Source organism: Durio zibethinus, chromosome 21 (genome assembly GCF_047325235.1).
Source record: "Durio zibethinus cultivar Kanyao isolate XHJ-2024 chromosome 21, ASM4732523v1, whole genome shotgun sequence".
NCBI classification, from domain to species: Eukaryota; Viridiplantae; Streptophyta; class Magnoliopsida; order Malvales; family Malvaceae; genus Durio; species Durio zibethinus.
Window position 1 is genome coordinate 10,761,075 of NC_143182.1, and position 20,462 is coordinate 10,781,536.

Sequence of the window (20,462 nt, forward strand, 5' to 3'; positions counted from 1 at the left end):
CAATCGTCAAGCTAAAAAGTCATGCCATAACATGAGTTTGACAGTCCAAATATCCAAAATCGAGTCACACGACCCATACCTTATTATACCTAAAATCTAGTTTGTTCTAAAAGAGAGATATATAAGTCTTTAATTAGGTAATTGGATTAGCCTGTGTTGTCCAAAAGCTGGTCAAAATTAATCTAATTAAATTAGGATCGAGTCAGGTCCTAGTTGCCGAGGAAAACGAAAAATCAAAGCCGAAAATTAAAGAAAAAAATAGGACCCTAACAAGAGATGGACAACAAAATGATTGAACATAGCCCAAATCACCTTTCTTTTGTTGGATAAGCAACCCAAACTACGTTGTACGTATGTAAGGCGCCAACCCGTATTTTCTGCACACATCCAGGCCCTACCTGGGGGGGCTTGGAGTAAGCCTTATTCAAGCCTAGGCCTTTAATGGAAAATCGGATAAAAAATCAAATCCAATTATGTATAGAAATTCATACCAATTTATAAGATATTAATCATTTCAATTCATTAAATCCCAAAGTTGTTTTATAAAATGTATCACAAATTAAAAGTGATGTAAACATTTGTATTTTAAATTAAATTTTAATACACAGCCGATTTGAAATTTATGTTTCCTTGGATCATGATATTATGCTTGTGGTCCTACTCAGGCCGGCCAAACCACAAGGCTCCGAATTTGTTCATTACATACCAACAATTGCCAATAATATGCTTTAGTAGCTTCCATATAGCACCATGTCCATATGCTCTTTTTTGTTTTGCTTTTCTATTTATTTGTTATTATTAATTCATCTTTGTTCATGTTTAATATTGTAAATCTGGTTCAACTTTGTTTTGATCGCCAATCAATCTTTGGAGATACAATTTAATCATCTATTAATTCTCTTAACACTTCATCAAACTCTCTAAGAAAAACAGTTTGAAGAACAAAATAATTTGTCAGCAAAACTAAATACCTAGCAAAATGGAGCATCTTCCTGAGGAGATAGCCCTTGACATACTATCAAGGCTTCCCATTCCAAGTTTAGCGCAATCCACGTCCGTGTGTCGAGCCTGGCGTGGCCTAATACGAGATCAAGTGCTTGTCAAGAAGCATTTCTGGCGCCTGGTTGAGAATGATCCCAGCTTCATTTTACAGAGTGATCACCCCATCCAAAACCAGCTTTACTTTGGAGATTTCTCTACTCAAAACAGTGAAGTGGTCACAAAGAAACTTTCCATGCCACCCCTTCTCAACTTCCATTTGGCAAGTTCATGTACTGGATTGCTATGCTTGCTTGCCTCTCACCGAAGCTTTGGACTCTGCATTTATAATCCTTTTACCAGGGATTATACAAAGTTGCCAAAACTGACAAAGTACCCTGGTCATATTGGAGTGTTAGGATTTGGTTTCGATCCTACCACAGAAAAATAAGGTTGTCGACATATCATATGAAAGAAGAACTTGTAGTGCCTCTACCGGTCACCTTGTTGCATCTACTTCGTTTTGAACCTGCTGTTCATATTTCGACTCCTGGTGACCCCACATGGAGAAATTTAGGGACTCTACCGTTCCATTTTATGTGGCAACATTCTTATCAGGTTCTGGTCAATCGGAAACTTCATTGGGTTTCCTATCCCAACAGATATAAACCAACAAACCTTATTATATCCTTTGACCTGGCCACTGAACAATTCCAGGCGGTCCCTAGGCCTGATTGCATCAGGTTGGACGGGATATTTGATCAACTAGTGGTTCTACGAGGTCATCTCTCGGCAGCTTCTTATCATGAAGATAATGAACAATTCGAGGTTTGGGTTATGAAGGAATATGAAGTGAAGGAGTCTTGGGTCAAAGAATTTAGCATTGGAACTTACGTACCAAAAATATTGCAGCAAAATGAGTGTGAATCCTTCAATAATGCAAGGCTTTATTCGCCCAAAGAAAGCATGCGAGTCCTATCCCTGTTGAGAAGTGGAGAGATCTTATTGGAGTACAGAAATAAGGCACTGGTTCTCTATGATCCGCAGCACAGGACATTCAAGGATCTTCAATTTACATTTGAAGGAATTCCCAAGTATTTCAAAATAGTCGTCCATGTTGCAACCCTCAATTGGATCGATACCTTCTTCGGCATACCTAAAGGCTGATATAACAAAGAAAAAAGCCGCATCCTTTCTTCTTGAATCTTGATGAGTTGATCTTTGGCTTTATGTTCCTTTGACTTCATATTTATCTTATAAGCCTCATTATTTTAATTATTCAGCCGGCCTTGCATTGATTGTTTCACAACAATGTCAAATTATTAAAATGAATAAATAATCGTGTGATTTATTAATAAAATATTAAAATTTTAATTTTAATAATTAAAATTTAATCTTAATAACTTTAAATCTTAAAAAAATTATTGAAATGAGAACATTTTACTTTCAAAATTATTTTTAATAAAATTTACAATTATATAATTATAATAAAAATTATGTGAAATCAATATCTTAAAAAAGTACGAGACGTAAACTCATTACTAAAATATACCATCTTCCTTCAAAATGAATTTAATTACTTCGGATATTTCTTTACTAACAAAATTGTAGGATTATTTAGTTGGGAAAGCTTAAAGAAAATTTTTTTTTTTTGTGAAAATGTAATATTTTTCATAGAAATAATGTAAAAAAAATGAAATCATACCTATGCATTAAATTGTTTTATGACTAGCAATAGTGAAAAATATTTCTTTCATAATAACTAGGTCCAATAAATATTTAAACATAATAATGCTAAAACTTGCTATTACAATTTTTTTAAAAGATAACAAGTTAAAGTGCAATGTATCACTTTTCAATTTTTAATTATAGTTTTGTCTTTTATTTTTTGCTCCAATAATTTTGGTTGATAAATTTAAGATAAGATCCAAATTCATCATTCTAATTAAAAATGATGTATCAAATTTTCTAGTCTTTGAATGGTACAATTGTCCATTGTTAATTTTAATTTAGGTCAAATATGGTCCAAATTTAATGTAAAAAATATTTTCTTGTGGAAATAAAGGAATATCTTACAAAATATTTTAACTTTTAATTATTTTTAATCAAATTCAAAACTAAAATTTTACTTGTTTAAAAATAAGTGATAAATTTCATCTATCACTTCAAATAAAATGATAATTTTTTTTTAGTATAAGAAGATTGTAAGATGAGAACAAAAAGAAATTAGATGCCGCGAATCTCACATTAATTATTAAAAAAAATTTATTATGTTTACTTAAAATGCATTTTTTTTTTCATTTAAAAGGAAATAAGTTTTACTGGCCTTTGAATGAGTTCGCTAGGCCCAAAAAGACATATTAGCTTTCGATGTTTGGTTTCCTATTTTTGTTGGAACAAATTTAATTGGCCCATAGGCCCATCTTCTTTCACAGCCATTTCTTTGGAAATGAAAAGAAGGGATGAAGACAAGTTGAATATCTGACGTGGCTCTAGCTAACCTCAGAAATACCGAAATGCAATTTTCTCTCTCTGTATGCCAAAGTTTTAGAGCAGAACAGTAGAGAAAACGCTAATCAGGTCTGGCAACAAATTTCAACTTAGCCAAAGAAACCTTGATTCATGTCGGAATTCACTGCCTTATTCCGATCCTGGGTTTTTTTCTCCAAATAGGTAATTTTTTTTCCTGTATTAAACCGGGTTACGCTCAACTGAATTTTTTTTTTTAAATGGATGATCAAGCTAGTAAAGGGGTTTAAGCCACTCAACATGTTGATAAAACTACTTGACAGAGTTTTCGAATTTAGAGCCAGTCAAAACGCCTTTTTATCAGATGCTGAAAAGTATGTATTTCCTATGGTCTGGAACAATCTGTTATGTTTGTAATAGGTGAAACCAAAAACTGCATGAATGAAAAAACCTTGTCATGTCAATTTTCTAGATATTAAATGCTTAACAATTTTTATTCCATATCTTGTTGTTCGTTTATATACTCCTGGAGACAAATCTCTGAGGTTAAATCATGTGTTTCTCATTAATGGAGGGTGAACAAGTTAGGGTATGTTTGTTGTGTTTATTTATTTATAAGGAAGAGAGGGAGGGGGTTCTTTTTGTTTTGTTGATATGACCTGAAATTGGAGTTTTAAACATGCTTGATTTGGAAATAAGCATTGCTGGATGTCAGAATGATAAATGAGTGGCAGTTAAGGAGCTAGAATACTTAGAAAGGAATTCATATGATTAGCAGCTGATCATGGCCATGCTATAAAGTAAATCAGGCAAATGACATTTTTTTTAGTTTAAAAGTAGGAATAGATTGTAAGTGATGTCATTTCTTTATTTCCATTTTTTTAATACCGGGGATAGCTGTAATGACTGATTGATCAATCTGCTTGATTCATTAAATTGAGACGGCAAACATTTTATTATGAGAATTTTCTTTGGTGGATCCTGTACTTCCATAAAATACTATTATGTCATTACATTTTTCATTTTAATCAATAGGTTGATAGTATCAAGTGCGTTATGTTTAACTGCAGCCTTCTTTTGATCAAAAAGCCATTTAGAGATATTGTGCCTTCTAAATCTCTCTGTTAATGTACTTTCTTAGAAACAGTTTAAGAGAAGGAACAAATTTGTGATGCAGACCAACTAGAAGGATGGAGCATCTTCCTCATGATGTTGTCCTTGACATACTATCTAGGCTTCCTATAACAACTTTGATGCAATCAAAGTGTGTATGCCGAGCCTGGCGAAGCATAATACAAAGCTCACTACTTGCTAATAAGCATTTATCACATATGACTGAGAATGATCCAGGCATCATCTTTCAAAGTCATTGGCCTATTCAAAATCAATACTACTTTGTAGATTTTGCTGCTTACACTGAAGGAAACAAGATCTTGAAGAAAATTTCTGTTTCAACAGAGCATGCTAATTTGGTAGGTTCATGCAATGGCCTGCTATGCTTTTGCAATTCTTCGCAAATCCACATTTGCAATCCTTTAACCAAAGATGCCATAGAGCTGCCAAAATTATTAAGGGATCCAGGAGAAGTGGGAATTTTAGGATTTGGTTTCAGTCCAACCACAAAGGAATATAAACTGGTTGAGATAGTTTATCAAAGAAGAAGGCCAGTTTACCAAAGAAGAAGGCCTATATTCAGCACTCATCTTGCTGCATCTAACTCATTTCAATCTGAGGTTCGAATTTTAACTCTTGGTGGCTCCAGATGGAGAAGTTTAGGGATGGTACCTTACCGATTTATCCGGCAACCATCACAGGTTATGGTCTGTGGGAGACTTCATTGGATCTTTCAACCTGCCAAATACAAAATGGAAAACCAGATCATATCATTTGAGCTAACAGCTGAACAATTCCAGGAGGTCCCTAAACCTGATTGTGGGAGCTTAGACAGGTGTTTTTATGAACTGATGGTTCTTCAAGGTCATCTCTCTGCAGCGGCCTCCAAAGCTATTGGGGGATTAGAGATTTGGGTTATGAAGGAATATAATATGAAAGATTCTTGGATCAAAGAATTTAACATTGCTAGTTTCCTGCCAAAAGAATTGCAACATATCAATGCAAGTACCCGTTTCCCTAGATCATTTTTCCGAGCTATATGTGGTTTCAAAAGTGGTAAGATCTTACTGGAGCATAGAAGCAAAGCACTTGTTCTCTATGATCCAGTACATGAAACATTTGAGGATCTCACGTTTGAAGGAGCACCAAATTGGTTTAAAATGGTTGTTCATGTTGGCAGCCTGGTCGGTATCTAAGTACTAAAATAACAAAGAAACCGTTGTTTTCTGTGGGTTTCTCCTTATTGAATCTGAACTTTTGTTTTGTGATAATCTGTACTGCCTTTTTAAATGACTGTTCAACTTATGAGTTTTCTTGCAATCTTTTGTTTCTAGGAATTACGATGATGCTTTTGAATCATCCATGTTAGATTCTAATGCTTGTACTTAGCTCCTGAAACTTTTTTTTTATGCCCTCCATGTTATCATTATTAATTGTATCTTTCTGAATTAATCGGTTAATTGATGAAGCCATCACTATATACATATATATATATATATATATATATATATACACACATACCTAGACTAGACTCAAAGCCTAAAGGAAACTAGTGCCTTATTTTGAAATGAGTCATAATCAACTTCCAGAAGTAGTATTAGAGAAGTTGACAAATGTGGTTACAACATTATGTGAATGTTAAATACTGAAGAAGTATAGAGACTTTCCAGTCTTAAGTTCTTTAACATACGTTTTCAACACAATTTTTTCTGTGGAACTTATTCACTTATTCAATTGATAAGATTTGTCTTTTCTTTCAAATAAATAGTTGTTAGTGGAGTCTGCTAATGAGAAAACATGGTGATAGGAAGAGAAAGCTCGAAGAATATTCCACTCAAGGTCGCTTGGCATGCTATCAACACAACTGATAACAGCTAAAACGACTGCTCATAATATGATTTGCTCGATTAAAGTTTGTATAAGATTCCGGGAACTGCTTAGAGCAATTGCATAGTGTGCCTGCAAAGCCGAAAACTATCCAAGTTTTATCTTCTTAGTATCTATACAATAACTAGCTTAACTATTCTAACATCTTCACTACGCCGAAGCAACATGGAAGTGAAGACAAATAAGCCATGATGCTCAACTTGATATGGTATTCTATTGTTATTGTTTGTACTAAGTTCGGACTGGGGGGGGAAGAGCTCAAAGATAAGCTTTGATGCGCCAAATGCTGGTGCCGAGCTCCGACCTGAAGGTGTCCCTATGAATGTAGAAGAAAAGGATAATTAAAGGCAAAAACAAGAGGTGTTCCCTGCATTTGTACTCCAATGCGCAAGTCAATAAGGATCAAGTCGACAAAAAAATAGGAATGAGAGAGAGAAGTGAATGGGATCAACTTGGCTTCTTGGTGCTTGAGTCTTCGTAATTATAGGTAAGTTGAAGGTGACCATAAGAGGATAATTAGGATAAGCCCGAGCTGAGGTGGCACTGACCATGTTATGTCAGGTCGGCACAAATGACAAAGATATCTCTTATTGTTTGGTGAAGGCTTTGAAAAGAGAAAAGATCACTATATCATTTTGACCATCAAATGCCCCTAACACCATACATCCTATCAAGTGGTCTGAGTATCAGATCACCAAATTTATTACCCATGTCCCTGGTATAGGACAATTTAATTGAAGGAACAGATTGGCAGCTTGGTTCGTCGAAGGCTGACGTTGCAAGGGAAGGTCGATTTTGGACAATTGTAAACACCCATCTGTGTCTGGGGTCAAATAAATTGATTTTATTAATATTATTATTATTTACTATCATTGTTACTAGTATTATATTATATTATATTATATTATGATTATATCATATTATATTATTATATTATAGTTTGTATGTTATTATATTATTATTTTTTTATTTTTATTATTTTTTTCTTTTCTTCTCGATTTGCTTTTGAATGAGGAAATTGGAGTCTATAATCAGCCAAATCAATGGAATTCAACCTTACATGGTCAATGGTTTTAATTCATAATCAGAGGATTTTTGGATTCAATTTGGCCTAAAATAATGCTCGAGTAGAATCCAATCTTAGGATTTAAACTTGAATTGATTTTGTTTGATTCCTAAAATCTTTGTTAAGGATGCCTATAAATTGGATACAAGATAATTGAACAATACAAGGTTGATTTGGGAATGATGAGGAATTGGTGAAAATTTTGGTTGCTACAACTCTGGAAAAGGGTTCTAGGCAATATGGTTTCTTGGATTTTGATTTTAAGATTTTTTTAGAATTATGGGTTTGTATTTAGGTTTCTGAAATTTGGATTGAAGTTCTGGAATTTTTTAAAATGATCTGGAAAAATTTGAGAAAATCTGAGATTTTTTTAAAAAATCTAGATTTTTGGGATGAATTTTGAATTTTTTGGTTGAACTTTTCAGTGAGATTTGAATTCTTTTTTATGGGATTCCAGCAACTTTTCAGAAATTGATGAAATTTTCCCAGTTTTTGACGGTGTTCTTTGGTTCTTTTAAAAAGAGGTTAGAGAAAATCTAGGCTAGAGAAAGTAGGCAAAAGGCTTTTGAAGCAAAAATGCAAAACTTGGCTTATATAGGGTGCCAAAACGATGTCGTTTTGAAAGCCTCAGACCCGTGTGTAGACTCGTTGACCCACGTGCCAACCTACATGCTGACCTAACCCGATCTTAGTTTTTTTTTCTATTTTAATTTTAATTTTTTATTTTATTTTTGATTTATTTTATAATTTTAGTTTTTTGTTTTATTTTCAGTTTTTTTTATTTTACTAATTTTTATTTACTTATTTTTATTAAGTAACTTATTATTTATTAAATATTTTGTGAAAATTCATTTTTATTTTTGGAAAACAAAATAAAAAAGTAAAAATAATAATAAATAAATCTTTTTAAATAAATTTATAAATCTTGCCAAACTATTGGAGAATTTTTATGGATTTAAATTTTATGGAATCCACCAAACTACTAAAAATTTTCATAAATCAGTTTTCAAAAAAAATAAAAAAATAATTTTTATTCTTCAAACTATTGGAAGATTTGCTTCTTAAATTAAGTTTTACCAAATTATTGGGAGACTTAATGAATTTTCTTAAAAAAATAAAATTTTATAAATATCTTTCAAATAAAATCTCACCAAATTATTAAGCAATCTATCTCAAAGTAAATCCTATCAAATTATTAGAGGACTTTAATAATTTTTTTGAATAAAATACAATAATAAATTCGATGACAAAGCATCTTCATAATAGAACACTAGTCTCCATGAATACTCTTGATGTGAGAGAATTATTTTAAATTGTTACCAAATTATTGGGGTAATTTTAAGATTAATTTTTAATATAAATATTTAGGTAAATTACAAACATATTGAAGGCTTGAATAATTTGAAGTCAAATTGGTACTATCCTTTATATGGGTGTTGTAGAGGTGCTATAACCTTCCTCGCATGCAATCATACTCTCGAACCAAAAATTTAGTTTCGTAGATCAAAATCTATTATTTAAAGATACATAAGTTAATCTTAGGACTCCTCTTTAAATATGATAAATTATATTAGGGGACTAATCACACATAAATAAAAAAGATTAGTGGTGACTCTTTTAATGCATGTCTAGCGGTAGATCCACAAATTTATACGTTATGATAGTTTGATAACTCTACCGGAGATGTCGAAAGTCAAGTTAGTAAATGACTTCTTATTATCCAAGCCTTGCTTAATAAATTGAAGATTTTTTTTCTTTCTTTCCTATTTTTTTTCTTTTAATTGCTTATATTCTGTTTAGTTATTCATTAATATATATCTACCATTCATTTGCATATGCATAAAATAAGCTCTCCACCCGAGCTCTACCTTTGGGAGGAAGTGAATTACCTATGCCCTCATAAGATTTCATGTCTCTGCATTAGCCAATGAAACACTTCCACTCAAATTGAACCATTTTTTTTGTAGTTTATGATGGGTAAGGATCAAAATGCTTTACTAGTCTGTGATAAACAATGATGTAAGGAATAATTTGAAAACCTTTTAGAAGTAATCCAAACCATATATAGTTAACTTTAAGAGCCCACCATAGGTAGAACCATGCATTTTTTTGTGTTAGAAGGCATGATTGGATATTTATATATTGTCTTTTTTGTATACTTTAGTTCTATATGTTGGTCTTTGTATTTATGTATTATTTTTTATGTCTACTAACCCTTTTTTCTTTATCATGCATTCACATTAGATTTATCATAAGAAATATCTGTCACAAAATAATTTTTAACAAGAAAAATCTCAATTACATCTATGAAAAGCCTAGCAAAGTCCTCTACTAGCTTAAAAAGGGAGTTTGAAAAGTTGAAGCCTACAAACAAAAGGCTAAAAAGGGAGGTCCAAACACTAGAACAAGAAAATGATAGATGGAAGCGTTTGTACATTGACCTTAATACAATATAATCATCCATTAATTAAGAATTGGCCCAACTTTTGTAAAAAAATAGACAATTGCAAGTAAAACTGTAAGAAGGAATGCAATGCTTTTTGAAGCATAAAGGCACATTCAGATGCTAAATGAAGTAGTGGTGGGAATCAGAGCACAAATGAGAGCTGTGACTGAAGAATGTGAGCAAATGAAAGAAGCATGTGTGAATAAACATAACCAATTGAAGTCATTGCTTGACTGAATCATTATGGCTGTTTACAAAGCCAAAGACATGGTAGAAAAGATTGAAAAATGGAAGGCAAGGGTGCCACCAGTGGAAGCATATGATCAAAAATTGATAGATTTCCTTAATGAAGTGCAAAGCCAGTATCGATGAGTTATGGGTTTCTTTTCTTAATAATTCTAGACTTTTCATGAATATAATGTTGGATTTGGTTAAAAGTGACTTTCAATTCAATAAAAATTTTCTTTGATAATAATTGTTATGTGGTAAATTATCCTTATTGCATTCATGTATTTTATTTTTGCATTCATCTTCATGTATAATTTGAGGGTTCCATAAACATCATTTTAAATTTGCACATTATGAAAAATCAAGATACAAGAATAGCTACATATTCGATAACACATGAGCTAAAGCCAAAAAAATGAAGTAGGATAATGCAAACTATTTTGAAAGGTGGAAGGTAATTGATGGGAAATTCAGCAAGATCCTTGAAGCTCTAGAAAATATAAATAAAAGGAAAATAATAGAAAAAGATACCTCACATGAAGATACCAAATCGCTATATCTTTTAGGTTTTTATTTGCATTAGACCCGGACCACTCCAAATTTTTAGCCACAACAGATCATGTTCCTAAATTATAATCAAAAAAATGTTCAAAGTTATACTAATTCTATCTTCACCAAAAAGGTAGTTAAGTCCATTCAAATCCCCAAGCTGGATAAGACAAAAAAAAAGTGAAATTGCAAATGGTAGTACCCTCAAAAGACTTCAAAACTGATCAAATAATGAACATGATTAAAGAAAAATTATGGGCTGTAGAAGGAATAGCTTTTTATGGTCCATAGATGCTGCTAACTTTTATTTGGTCCCATATGTTGTGATTCCTCTAAAATTTAAAGTGTCAAATTTTGAAAAGTATGATAGTACTAAGTGTCCCATTACAATGTCATAATATATTATTGTAAGATGGTAGCACATGGTAGTAATGAAAAACTACTCATGTATGTATTCCAAGATAGCTTAACTAAATCTGTTGTAAAGTGATATGTTCAGTTAGATAAAACTTGCATAAAATTATGCAAGGATTTGACTTGATCCTTTATCAACCAATATCGCCACATCATAGATATGACCTCTAATCATCTATCATTACAAGGTATAGAGAAGAAATCATCTAAGTATTTCAAAAAGTATGTCCATAGGTGGAGGGATGTCATCACTTAAGTACAACCACCACTAATAAAAAAAATAATAGTGTTGTTTGTAAACACTCTAAAGTCGTCATACTATGAGAAGATAATAGAAAATATGATTAAAAATTTTACTGATATGATGATTTCAAGAGAGATTATTGAGAATGCAATAAAAAATAATAAACTAAAAGATAAAGAATCCTCTACTGCTAAAAAGATGCCCAAAAAAAAGTGAGACTCAAGCTGTGAGTTTTGACAATTAGCAATTCAAAAACTACCCTTAGTCGATCTATCCTACATATCATCCCATTGTAAATCATATTTTTGCTATACAACCTTCTTATCCATCCACAACTAGGCTCTCTGTTCGTCCAACTACCCCAATAAGTGGTGTTCAAAAATCACGAAACTAGAAAACGTCTACATTTGATCCTATTCCCGTGAGCTATTTAGAACTATACCAAAAACTTTACAAAAATTACTTGATTGTTTCTATTTTTGTAAAACAATTTGAACCTCTCTATCTCAAATGGTATGATTTCACTACTCACTATGACTATCATTATGAGACTGTTGGTCATTCTATCAAAAATTATATCATTTTGAAACATAGGGTGCAAAGTCTAATTAAAAAAGAGTTGATAAGCTTCGACACTAGTAGAAACACGGCACCTAATGTTAGTGGAAACCCATTGCCTAATCTTTCAAGGGCATGATTTTGAGGAGGCTGATTGGAACTGATTATCATTTTAGGACTTCTTGATATTATGGATCTTTTTTATGTACTTAAATTTTATATTGTTTTTCATCATTTTAATAAAAGTGACAAATCTAATGCATTTTCATAACTTCTCTTTTATGTGAATCACCATTATTTACGTTTACTTTCTTATATCTTTTTCTCATACCTATTCTTTGATTTCAAATGATGAATGTTCAGACAATCATGATGATAATTCAGGATTCGATTTTAAAAATATTATTCATGATAATTTGATTAATAGATGGAGATTGTTGATTCAATGAAACTACTGAATAAAAAAATAAATCAGGTAAAGAATTTCAGAAGTGATGCAACACATGATTTTTATAATTATTCATTAAGATATTCTCCATTAAGAGTATTCATGTTCGATACAAGAAATGATCATTTTTTTCTATTCTTCAAAAAAAAAGAGAAAAAAAAAGTAAAATTATCCTTTACTATCCTACTTGAGCATATTGAAATTTTTTTTTTAGGAATCCTAACCAATGATGCCTTCATACTTGAGGCAAAGTTTGAGAACTTGTTTATCCTTAGTAGTTTCGAAAGTAAAGCCTTTTCATGCTCAAATTTTTCTTAAAAAATGGTGAAAAGAAAAAAAGAGAACAAAAGAAAAAAAATTAATGAGGCAAAATGCCAATGTGCACCACATGAATAAATGATCATTGATTCAATAACCCTTTAAATATGTTTAGGCTTATTTTATTCATTTCTTTCATAACTTCTTTACCCTAGCCTACATTATGTCCCTTAAAAGTCTATTTTGATTGAATATGAGTACTCGAATTGGAGAATCATGAATTGAATTAAGGTATATTTATCATTGGATTGTTTGATCAAGGTGTCACTAGTGGATAAAAAAAAAGAAATGAAAAAAAGGTGTGCAAAAAATACAAAACAAAAAAAGCAAAAATAAAGAGAAAAAATGAAAAAAAATGAAAACTTATATAAAAAACACGAAAGGACGATTTAAGTAAAAATTAAAACTTGAAAAAATAACTTCATATGAGAGTCGTAGAAATGAGGATGATTGACTCAAAAAATAAGGATATTGATAAAATGAATTTTTGAAAGAGAATTCTGAGTTTAAGTTCAAAATTATCTGAACAATCATTATTTTGGATGTTGATATCCCATTTAAACAGTCAAAGTATTTTGCCTTTATTCACCTTTGATTTGTTATAAAGACTTATTTTTTTTATTCTTTACCAAATGTACATCCCCTGAATGAATCAAGAAAATGTCTCATGTCTGTCACTAATTTGAATGATGGTAAATAAATGAATGACAATGTTCATAAAGAGTTTTTCATTTTTTTTAAAGAAATCCAAGAGATAAAAGAAAAAAGCCTGAGAAAATGCTTTAATAAAAGGCAAATAAAGTGACACATATGACTCAGTGATAAATTCAATGATAGATGGTCATCTGATCTCGACTCAGTCCAGATCATTTTTCAAACTTGTAGTTTTGTCCCAATCATCCAATCTTAGCTCAGTCTAAATCATTTTTTGGACTTATGGTTCCATTTCAATCATTCGAACTTAACTCATTCCAGATCATTTCTAGATTTAGGGTTCAATCATGGTCATCTGATCTTGACTCACTTTAAATCATTTTTTTGACTTATGGTTCAATCACGGTCATTCATCTTCGACCTTGACTCGATCGTAATCGCTTTGTCTTTTTGACTTATGGTTCAATATCAATCATCCAATCTTGGCTCAATCTAGATCATTTTTTTGACTTATGATTCAATCCCGATCATTCGATCTTGGCTTAGTCCGGATCATTTTTCTAACTTACGGCTCAGTCCTAGTTATTTTTGTTTATTGACTTGACTCTTGGAACAGAGTGGATATTTAGGTCTTTGCATCATCCCTGTCTAATAGAAATATATAAAAAAGGCAACTGTAGATACTCATCTGTGTTCGGTGTCAAACAGACTGATTTAATTAGTATTATTATTATTTACTATCATTGTTACTAGTATTATATTATTATATTATAGTCCGTATGTTATTATTATATTATTATATTGTTATATTATTATGTTATTATTATAAATATTATTTTTATTATTATTTTCTTTCCTTTTTTCCCCGATTTGCATTTAAATGAGGAAATTGGAGTCTATAATTAGCCAAATCAATGGAATCCAACCTTACATGGTCAATGGTTTTAATTCATAATCAAGAGATTTGCATATTCAATTTGGCCTAAAATCATGCTCAGGTAGAATCCAATCTCAAGATTTAAGCCTAGATTGATTTTGTCCGATCCTTAAAACCCTTATTAAGGATGCCTATAAATTAGGTACAAGACAATTGAACAATACATGGTTGATTTTGGGAATGAGGAGGAATTGGTGAAAATTTTGGTTGTTACAACTTTGGAAAAGGGTTCTGAGCAATAGGGTTTTTAGGATTTTGATTTTAAGATTTTTTGAAAATTCTGTGTTTGAATTTAGGTTTCTGGAGTTTGGATTGAAGTTTTACAAGATTTATGAAGTGATTTGGAAAAATCTGAGAAAATCTAAAATTTTTCTCAAAAATTTGGGTTTTTGGGATGAACTTTGAATTTTTCAATTGAACTTTTCGATGATGTTTGAATTTTTCGGTGATATTCAAATAATTTTTTCAAAAATTAGTGAAGTTTTTTCAATTTTCAGCAGTGTTCTTTAGTTCTTTTAGAGAGGGATCAAAGAGAATCGAGGCTAGAGAGAGAGGGCATGAGACTTCTGAAGCAAAAACACAAAACTTAGCTTATATAAGGTGCCAAAATGACATCATTTTGAAAGCCTCAAACCCGCATGTAAACTCGTTGACCCGCGTGTTGACTCGACCTGATCGTAGCTTTTTTTTTTAATTTTAATTTTTTAATTTTTATTTATTTTATAGTTTTAGGTTTTTTTTATTTGTATTTTTCTTTATTCTACTGATTTTTATTTACTTATTTTTATTGAGTAACTTATTATTTATTAAATATTTTGCAAAAATTCATTTTTATTTCTGGAAAAAAAATAATAAGAAAAAAAATCTTTTCAAATAAATTCATAAATCCCACCAAACTATTAGAGAATTTTTATGGATTTAAATTTTATGAAATTCACCAAACTATTAAAATTTTTCATAAATCAGTTTTCAAAAAAAATAAAAACAAAATTTTTATCCTCCAAACTATTGGAGGATTTGCTTTTAAAATTAAGTCATACCAAACTATTGAAAATTTTAATAAATTTTCTCAAAAAAATAAAAATAAAATTTTATAAATATCTTTCAAATAAAATCTCACCAAAGTATTAGGAGATCTACCTCAAAGTAAATCATACCAAATTATTGAAGAATTTTGCTAATTTTTTTGAATAAAATACAATAATAAATTCGATGACAGAGGCTCTTCATAATAGCATATTAATCTCTATGAATACTCATGAGGTGAGAGAATTGTCTTAAATTAGTACCAAACTATTGAGATAATTTTAAGATTAATTTTTAATATTAAATATTTAGGGAAATTACAAACATATTTAATGCTTGGATAATTTGAAGTTAAATTAGTACCATTCTTTGGATAGGCATTGTAGGGGTGTTATAACCTTTCTCATACATAACCATACTCCAGAACCAAAAATTTGATTTTGTAGATTAGAATCTATTATTTAAAGATACCTAAGTTACTCCTCTTTAAATATGATAAATTAGATCAAATGGCCAATCACACCTAAATAAAAAAATTAGTGAAAACTCTTCTAATCTAACAGTAGGTCTACGGATCTATACATTATGACAATGATAACTAGCTTTAGGCCACGATCTGACCTAACGATTATCCGATCTCGTGCATTTGTTTTGGATTGAGTGCATAATTGATTTAAAGGTTACCAATATGAGCTTTTTTGGTCGAAGTGGTCTAGCTAAGCTTTTGTGAAAGCAATTCACAGAAATGAGCTCCTTGATTGAGGCAATCGAGATGAGATTTTTTTGCCTAGCTGGGCTTTTTAAAATGAGCTAAGCTCTTTTGGTCGAATTGAGCTCTTTTGTCTAAGCTAATTACTTTAACTAAGGTAGCTTAACTAAGCCTTTATGTAAGCAATTTACCAAGATGAGCTATTTGACCAAGATGGCTGAGCTAAGCCATTGTGAAGGCAATTTACCAAGATGAACTCTTTGATTGAGGTGGCCAAGCTAAGCCTTTGTAAAGGTAATTTACCAAAATGAGTTTTTTGGCTGAAATGGTCGAAATGAGCTCTTTGGCTGAGATGGCCCAACTAAGCCTTTTTTAAGGTAATTTACCAAGATAAGCTCTTTGGTTAAGACGGCTGAGATGAGCTCTTTTGGTCAAGCTCAGTTCTTTTGGCCAAATTAATCACTTTGTTCGAGGTGATCTTTTTTTACCGAGGTAGCTCAACTAAGCCTTTATAAGGTCAATTTACCAAGATGAGCTTTTTAGCCGAGTTAGCTGAGATAAGCCATTATGAAGGCAATTTACCAAGATAAACTTTTTAATGGAAATGGTCGAGCTAAGCCTCTGTAAAGGTAATTTACCAAGATGAGCTCATTGGTTGAAGTGGCCAAAATGAGCTCTTTTAGTCAAGTTAAGCTCTTTTGGCCAAGCTGATTACTTTATCCAATATAAGCTCTTTTGGTCGAGTTGAGTCCAAACTCTTTAGTCTAGCTGTTTTGTCATGCTAGGCCTTTATAAATGCATTTTGTAAATTCGAGCTCTTTTAGTCGAACTGAGTTCAAACTCTTTGTCTAAGATATGTTATCGAATTAGGCTTTTATGAAGGTATTTTGTAAATCTCATAAAGGTATTTTATAGATCTAAGCTTTTTATTCAAGCTAAGTCCAAGCTCTTTGGCTAAGTTATTTTGTTAAGTTAGGTCTTTATGAAGATATTTTGTAGATCCGAGCTCTTTTGGTCAAGTTATGTTTGAGTTTTTTGACTAAGCTATTTTGTCAAATTGGACCTTTAGAAAGACATTTTATAGATCCAAACTTTTTTAGCTAAGCTAAGTTCGAGCTCTTTAGTCGAGTTATTTTGTCAGATTAAGCCTTTATGAAGGTATTTTGTAGATCCAAGCTCTTTTTGCTGAGTTATGTCAAAGCTCTTTGGTCAAACTATTTTGTTAAATTGGGTTTTATGAAGGCATTTTGTAAATTCAAACTCTTTTAACTGAGCTAAGTCTGAGCTATTTTATCGAATTGGGCCTTTATGAAAGCATTTTGTAAATCCGAACTCTTTTGTCCAAGCTGAGTTCGAGCTTTTTGATCGAGTTATTTTGTCGAATTATACCTTTATAAAGGCATTTTGTAGATTTGAATTCTTTTGGCTGAGTTAAGTCTAAGCTCTATGACTGAACTATTTTATCTTGTTGGGCATTTATGAAAGTAGTTTATAGATCTGAGCCCTTTTGATCGAGTTGTGTCCGAGCTCTTTTACCAAGCTGTTTTATCGAATTGGGCCTTTATAAAAGCATTTTGTAGATCCGAGCTTTTTTGATCGAGTTATTTTGTTGAATTGGGCCTTTATGAAGATATTTTGTAGATTCAAACTCTCTTAGCCAAGCAGAATCTGAGCTCTTTGACCAAGCTATTTTATCAAGTTAAACTTTATGAAGGCATTTTGTAAATCCGAGATCTTTTAGTCAAGGTATGTCCGAGCTTTTTTACTTGTTTGTAGTGTCATTTCGAACTTAGCTAAGAAAAAGCCCCTACCTAGCATACCAATTGTTTGTACTAAGTTCAAACTAGAGGGAAAGAGCTTAGAGATAAGCTTTGACACATCAAATGTTGGTATCAAGCTTCGACTGATGGTGTCCTATGAATGCAAAAAAGGACAGTTAAAAACAAAGGTAGGGAGTGTTCTCTGCATTTGCACTTCAACGTGCAAGTCAATAAGGATCAGGTCGAAATAAAAAGTAAGACTGAAAGAGAGAAATAAATGGGATCAACCTAACTCCTTAGTGCCTGAGTCTTCATATTTATAGATAAGCTAAGGGGGACTATAAGGGGACAATTAGGACAATGCAGATAATGCTAAGCTGAGGTGGCACTGACCATGTCAGGTCAGGTCAGCATAAATGACAAAGATACTCTTGATTGTCTGTTGAAGATTTTGAGAAAGAAAAAATTCATTGTATCCTTTTGACCATCAAATGCCCCTTACAGTTATCTATACCTAATCAAGTGATTCACCATATAGGAATGCACTTTCCATCTTACCAGAGATTATATAGAAAGTTTTAATAAATTTTTTTATAACAAAAGAGATTATAGCTTGGAGATAGAAGAAAAAAATTACAATTAATGAAATTTAAACTTTAAATCAATTAGATATTATTTTTTAATAATGATTACATCAATAAACTAATCTGAACTTCGAGTTCTTAAGAAGCTGCTTCTGTATCTTGATCAAGAGATATGTGGATTAGGACTATGAGTATAACCATGGATCTAAGGATTAATTATAGCACGTCTATCGGCCAATGGAATTGGCAAAATGCTGACCCAGCCTTTTGGAATATTAAAGTTTGAGTTGGGCAGAAGTAGTTTTCAAGTTTTGTGCCTGTTGAAAAGCGGTGGGGCCTTATAGGGTATGGAAGCATGTCAGGATTTCACTAGTTTCTTAGGAGCTATGGTATGTGGAACATGCAAGGCTCCTAAATTTCAAGGAATGCCTAATTGGTTTGACACACCAATCTTGTTGTTGGGCTTTAATTGAATGAATGATACCTTTGTTAAACACATGAGCATGAGAAAATTTCGAAGCAAAATGCATCTTCTCCTGCCAGGTTGCCTACTTGGATTGCTTCACCAAACAGAGTTATTGCCTTGCTGCTTCTATTCATACTGTAAATTCATTTACAACCTGAATTTCATTAAGGAATGTAAGCATCCTTGCAGTGGTGGAGACTGTTCGAAGAAGATTCTCTTTTAGACAAGGATTGAGGGCGATGCAACATATATCTACCTTTTCCTTTGCCTGTTGCATGCTGATTGGCTAACTATTTACTAGCTCAGCTTTTTCCAAATAGTCCCTTCCACAAGCTGCAGCAAAAATAGTAGCAGTAGTAGTATAGTTGAAGCCTTTATGCATGTTAATTATTAATGCTAATCAGGCTGCTGATTGAGTTTCTAGGAGGGCAAAGCTTGATTGTTGTTGAATAACATCGGCAAGATATAACAATTTGCTTCTAAATGTCCAACACTGCATCTTTATCGATATTTTGTTTTCCATTTTGTCCTGTGGAAAGCAGAATTGATAAGTCGATGAGCAAGAAAATGTTGTGCAGAACTGTACTAGCACATGGTAACATCTTTTTTGAAGTGACCCCGAAATTTCTTCCGACTAAGTTTCAAAGAAACTCTTGGGGTAACACATGGGCTAAAGTTTAGGCAAGTACCGAAGATGGTTTGAAATGACCGCAACTTGCCTTGAGCTCGATGCAAGTAACCAAAATATTACCGTACCATAGCTTCCTACCAGAGTAGCATTTATTGCCTGCTGCTAAAATTTCACTCTACACATTTAACCCTTCAGCTTACAAATAATTTCCTGAAAAAAATTCTAAATTATTTATCACCAAAATACTTAATGTGATTAATATTTGATCGAGATATAATTATAATTTTGTTGAAAATTTTTATAAAAAGAATTTTGAAGATTAACAGAGAAAGCATAGGATCATGAGTCATTCCATGTCTGAGCATGAGGTAAGCCACATGACTTTGTATTTCCTTTGGAAGTGCTTAATACTCACTTTTTATTGTAGAAACAATAATTGTTAGGTAGATTTCATGATTAACTTTCACAGTGTTTCCTGAAATTACTCAGTTAATAACTTGCACTTTGGTAGTACTTTAGTTGCTGATGCAAAGTGTAAACTGCAACTGAACTCATTGAATTTACTTTTATCATTACCCGTTGTAATCTTCCAACTGAAAGTTAATTTCCAGCATCTTCTTTCAAATTCTTCATTGATCCAGTGCTTTCAGCTTACCTTGCTACACTTTATAACAAACTTACATAATAAAGTAGAAGGAAAAAAAAAAAAAAAAACTATTGAGTTTTGGGACTCATTTCTCTGAGGGTCTGTGTAAGTATATTTTTCAAATTTCTTTTATTTGAAATTATTAAAATTAAATTTTAATTATTGAAATTAATAATATAATATTTTTATTAATAAATCACACGAGTGTTGGCTCTCATATCTATCTTTTTCTTCCATTTTGATCATGTAATTTTGTTTTTGTTTTGATATCTTAAATGTTTAATCTAATGATTTGAATGTTTTAGTGTTCAAAATTACCAAAAAAGTCACA

General features: G+C 31.7%; 2 pseudogenes across 3 annotated transcripts; both read left to right on the forward strand.

Moving 5' to 3' along the window:
- The first annotated feature begins 956 nt into the window (after window positions 1-956).
- LOC111306497 (F-box protein At3g07870 pseudogene) lies at window positions 957-2,145 on the forward strand (annotated as a pseudogene).
- A 1,301-nt stretch (window positions 2,146-3,446) lies between these two features.
- On the forward strand, window positions 3,447-5,880 carry LOC111305572 (F-box protein At3g07870 pseudogene; annotated as a pseudogene). 3 transcript variants are annotated; one of them, XR_016331503.1, is made up of 2 exons: window positions 3,447-3,651; window positions 4,589-5,880. The product of XR_016331503.1 is annotated as an F-box protein At3g07870 pseudogene, transcript variant X1 (transcript). The 3 variants fall into 3 exon arrangements; XR_016331505.1 differs by having other exon boundaries at window positions 4,595-5,880; XR_016331504.1 differs by having other exon boundaries at window positions 3,448-3,651; window positions 4,625-5,880.
- Window positions 5,881-20,462: the final 14,582 nt, after the last annotated feature.